The sequence below is a fragment of the Fukomys damarensis genome, unplaced genomic scaffold (assembly GCF_012274545.1).
Source record: "Fukomys damarensis isolate Sample0158 unplaced genomic scaffold, DMR_v1.0_HiC HiC_scaffold_26, whole genome shotgun sequence".
Taxonomy (NCBI): Eukaryota; Metazoa; Chordata; class Mammalia; order Rodentia; family Bathyergidae; genus Fukomys; species Fukomys damarensis.
In genome coordinates this window covers 28126403-28131710 of record NW_022900938.1, presented here as the reverse complement: position 1 = coordinate 28131710, position 5308 = coordinate 28126403, and the positions used below count along the sequence as shown (strand labels likewise).

General features: G+C 40.6%; 1 protein-coding gene across 4 annotated transcripts in view; it reads right to left on the bottom strand.

Moving 5' to 3' along the window:
• Positions 1-3854, bottom strand: part of Scn7a (sodium voltage-gated channel alpha subunit 7) — a 77436-nt gene extending 73582 nt beyond the window's left edge. Inside the window, exon 1 of one of the 4 annotated variants that reach the window (XM_033756409.1) lies at positions 3474-3854. The gene's annotated coding sequence lies outside the window, so the exon portion shown is untranslated. The other 3 variants (XM_033756408.1, XM_033756410.1, XM_033756411.1) reach the window with 3 other exon arrangements.
• Positions 3855-5308: the final 1454 nt, after the last annotated feature.

The following is a 5308-nucleotide window of genomic DNA, read 5'->3' as shown; positions in this document are numbered from 1 at the left end:
CAAAAAGGGAAAAGAAAAAAATGTGAGAGAATGAAAAGATGAAAATAAAGTGTTTGTAGATGGGGAGGGGAAGAGGGGGTGAGGGGAGGGCAGAGGTAAGGGGAAAAAATGAGAATCAAGACTTGCCATGTAGAGGTACATGATCCCAACAATGAATGTAACTGTACTGTATCCCTAAAATGTACCAATAATCTCAATAAAATTAAAAAAAAAGCTCATAAAAGAAGAATGTGTTGTTTGCTCTGCCAGGTTAATACAAAGGAGAGCCTAATATGAAAGTAACTTGTGAACTCACCAGTAACCCTATGACCCTTTCAGTCTACAATTTTAGATGCCACTGGACCTATGAGAATACTTTTCCCCCCTTTAAAATCCAGAACTGCTTTATTTACTCGAACCCTGGAGGTCTCTTTAAACTAGCTATTTATCTCTGTTCCTGATAACTGTGAGAGTCTGTGTACTTTTTCAAGATTCATCTCCAAAATTGACTCCAGTTTTTCAAATGAGGATACAAACACAATAAATGCCCATTTCCTTTTCAATTGGAGTGCAACTTGAGGAGAGCTTTGAAACATATTGGAGTGAATATGAGTTAGTTTTTATCTCACTCTAAGCTGTGCAAAAAGTAACCAGCGTAGGGATGAAGGGCCCAGAGAAAAGAGTCAATATGGGCGAGAGGCAAAATCAGAGACTAATCTGGTGCATTTAGACCACGCAGACACTGGGAGAACTCAAGGCATGAGACAGGTGGACAAGAAGCCTCACACTAGCAGTTAAGTCAGAAGGGGTGGAATATTCCACTTGATACAATATATTCAACTACTGATCACGGTCTCTAAATCTGTACCAAACATCTTAATCACAGATATATTGTTTTGGGAGTTCCCCTGGTAGTACCCTTTCTTCAATATCTTTGATGCTGGCTTGGGCAGGCTAACACTTGACTTACACCACAGTCAGAGGTATCCGCTGAGCTAGTTATTCTCAGCCAGATCTAGGATGCATCAGTTTAGTCAGAAACAATGACTTGACAACACGGATGTCTGTTAGAGATACTAGATTGGAATATATTAAAATGGAGCCTAGATTATTTTTAAACAAAGCAGTAATTGAACAAATGTACAGAAGTGTCTATCATAGATGAGTCAAGAAATATTTACCAGCTGAAAAATATCCCTAGAATCCCTCAGAAGAAAATATCCCCGTCAACCTCAGGAGTCCGTTTTTAATGCAGTCATAAGACCACACCCAGCTACTTGGCTAGCCCACATTAATAGAAGAGGACAAAGTGGAGAAAACTGAGATATATTTCTTCAGTTCCTATGCAATGTTGGGTGAGTGCATGTGGCTGATAGCTAGTGAAGGTGGACAGGTATTAGAGATATTCCTCTAAAACTGACCGGTACTGCTGACATTGACTTATATGGAAATACTGAAATTAGCTTTGCAGAAATAAGGATGCCCTTTTTACATTAATTTTGTCACCATAAATTCCCAAAAGAGTCTCAGGTAGTTGGTAGAGAGCTGCACAGCAGTCTCTGAGTGTCCCCGTTGCAATGCTGATCTGAATCTGATGAGAAGTAGTGGTTTATTAGGATAAGATATTAAACAAAATACTGCTGTTTCAATTTCTATTATGCTTAGACATGCATGTATCATTCTTGAGTAAAATTGGTTAGAGCTCGCATCAAACTACCCTACAAACTCCAGTACCACATTAGGTTTTGGGGGCAGAATTTCCAGTCTATGTGTTTAGCTCTTCTTCAAGTTCTCCAGTGGGGATTGATTTGCCACAACATGTCTGTGGGCCTGATCCTGTCATCTGTTGACCTCTTTTCCAGGGCTTATGCTCAATTTGAAGGTTTTTCACTATCATTTTGAACACAGCCAAGGGGTAAAGAGGGTTCACAGTATCTCTCCCTTGAGTGCAATATTTTAATGTCTTTTTCTGTAAAGAGTAGATTTTATGTATAAACTCTGTTTTCTCCTATGTTAATTAACAGAGCAAACAAATTCAGCAATATTCGATATGTTTGATAGTTTAATCTCCAGGAAGCAGTGTCGCACATCTAAAACAAAATTTCAAACTAAAAAATGAAAGCATAGTAATAGCTAGAGAATATTCACAGGTATGAGTCATTAGAATCAATCAGTCCTTTTGCAAGGATGGAGGCTATAGATCAGACTATGCCTCAGATTTAAAGTGGTAAGAGAGGGATGGATTTGTACTTCAGTCCCTCTACACATCTAGAGCATTCTGTCCAAAGACCTTCCCTACACAACCACAGTTGTATAAAATGTTACTTTTCACCAAATCCTTCACTAATCTTCATGAATTAGGCTTTAGCAGAAAATTTGATTAGCCAACCCAGGAAAATAAAGATTGATCAAGTTAAATAATTTGCTGTGTTTCCAGGTAAATGGAAGTCAAGTTTTATAATTCTAAATTCAAAAAATTTCTTCAGTAGTGTTCCAATTCATTTCTTAATTAGCTGGGTAATTTCATCAAATTATCCCTTATTGGTTTAACCTTTCTTACCTATAAAAATGGCAGTTGAATTGTAATAGCTTTTTTTAGAAAAGCTGATTCTAACAGGTATGCTTCCCAGGACTCTGTTCATGACAGGGTTCGGTTTCCTTCTGCTTTGTCAAAAATCACTCACCTAAATGATAACCAGGAGGAAACACCCACTAGCAAACTTATTCTTATTTCAAGATATATTTCCGGCCAATATTGAAGCTCAACTCCATCTTTCCATTAATAAAGGTGGGCCATCAATTAGTAACTCCACAAGAATTCAGCATTTATTCTGATTTAACCAATGTCCCTAGTTCTCGGGGTAACATAACCAGAGTCGCATCATCACTTTTCAAAGAGAACAGAAGCTGCAGAAGGTACACATCTTCCAGAAGTAACAACAAAAAAGAAAACAAGCAAATGGGTACAAATCAAAACCCTGTTGAGCAAACATATCAAAAATCCCCCAGTACTTAAAGTAAGCACAAAAATTTCAATCGTATTTATGTCTCTACTTTTATATTTGTACTGTCTATGAAAAATACAAATCTTGAACGCTAAATTGCTTAGAATAAAGAGACTTAATTCCTCAGATGTATAGCCCAACCTGCATAACCTTCCACTCTATCTGTACAGTCAGCGTGTCGTGTAGCATAAAAGTCACTGCTGTACAGGCTTTCTAGAAATTTTAACCTACCGGAGCACCTTGGTTTCTGAACCTTCCCTGGAAGGATGAGACATTAAACCCACATCCCTTGCAGAGCGAACACTCACAGAGCAAGCCCTGCTGCCCTTGTGTAGCTAGCTCTCTTCCTTCAAGTCCGGAATCCTCCTTTCCGTTCCCTTGCTGGGGACTCTCAGGGTGTGCACCGGGTGGAGCAGGTGGGAGTGGGAAAATCTGGCAGCAGCGGTCACCGTCCTGGTCTGGACACCATAGCGTGAAAATCGCACTTACTTGCTACCAAGTGACAGGTCTCCACCGAGACTTGAGGGAACCCCAAGAAGCAAGGCTCCTTGAGCTCTTTCCTTCGGGACCCCCGTCTCTTCACGGACGTCTGGGTTTCTCAACTCTGGTTGCTTAGGAGATGTTGCTAGGCTGGCCGCTGCCCTCAGCAGCTGCTGCCTCCTGGGCTACGAAGAGCTGCACATCTTTACACGGGTCCCTGAACTAAAAGCTGGAAAGGAGTCGCCGGGGCGGCCCCCCAGCCGCTGACTCAAACACCCTCCTGCCTAAGTGCCCAGCGGAACAGCGTCTGACATGGAAAGCTGTTTTTCTCTCCCTCCCTCAGCCCTCCCGCTCCCAGCCTCAAGGAATTCTCCCCGCCCTCATTCCCAGGCCAGGTCTCCCTTCAGCTCGGGCGTGGGCGGGTGATACTGACACCGCAGCTGCAGAGGCTGGACAGCTTCGGCTGCGGAGTCTCCTCCAGCTAGCAGCCAGGGGAGCGGGCTTGGGGACTGGGGAGGAGGTGTATTGGGCAGCGAGTGTGGGCAAAGGAGGATGAGGAGGGGAAGAGAAAGAGAGGAAGGCAGCAACTCAGATTCTTGACTTCCAGTTGTTTTTACTTTTCCTTTGCCTCGCTGCACCAACAAAGTACGCAGGGACAGCTGTCAGCCTGAAGCCTCCAGAGCTGAACACCGCTATAGATTAGTGTGTGATGTGGTTGTTATTATACGTAGATGTACAAATGTTCGGGAGATATTTGGTTGGAATCACTGTCACCTCTTGCTTTATCTTTTGTTTTTTCCACTTGGATGATTTGAAACATGAGCTACAGATTTTAAAAAAAATCACTCATGCTTTAGAAACCTGGGGCTCTACAGCATAGTTTAAGGGTGAAGTAAAGAAATGTTGGTCTTCTTTCCCGAGGGAAGTTTGAAAAACTTTGCCACAACAAGGAATATTCATTTTGTAACCCTATCTTGCTTTGACAACACATCATTTTATCCTCACATACATTAGTATATGTTTCTGGATAATAACATTTTAAACAACTCAATTCAATCTGATTATCAAGTCTAAAAAGTAGCAATAATGATGTTGCATTGTCCAAATTGATTTCTTTTTAAAAGGTGATGCATAAATCAACATATTGTCTTCCTCACCCACAGAGGTGATGAATGTATTTTCTAGGGGATGGAACTTTCCTAGGAGCATTTTAAATTTTGCTCACCCGGTAAAATTCCATTCATCTTTTAACATATTCAAATATAACTTAATGTTACAAACTTAATATCAGATATCCTAAAGCTTAAAAACTATTTGAAATAATTGAAAGAAGTACTGTCAAGTATATGGCCCCATGATCGGCAAACTAGCAACGTGAACCGGAAGCAAATAAAAGAGAAACCAAAGACATGGAATTTATAATCTGAATAGGACAAACAATTTTTGCTGTTGTTTTGGAAAAATTTTTTACCAGTGCTCAAATAATAAAACTAAGCTGGATCTGGAATAGTATTGTAATGTATTATTAGCTCCTGATAAATATTTAGCTGAGAAGATGCTTGCACTGATTTCCTGAGCAGAAAGAGGTGTGTGACAGGTAGAGTTTGCTTTCCATACCTCTTCCTTAGGAACATAAAATTATGTTCTCTAAATTTTGCATTCTGAATATTTAGTTAATAGGATAAAGCTCTATATTCTTTTGCTCTGCCTTGCAAAGAGAAATCTGCTGTACCACTCTCTACTTGAACTAGAAAGGCCCCTGGGAGCATTGCTTCCCTTGCAGCTTGTTTAAATGGAGGTGATTGATTCCAACCTCATAGATGTCACTGTTGGGAATGTAGACA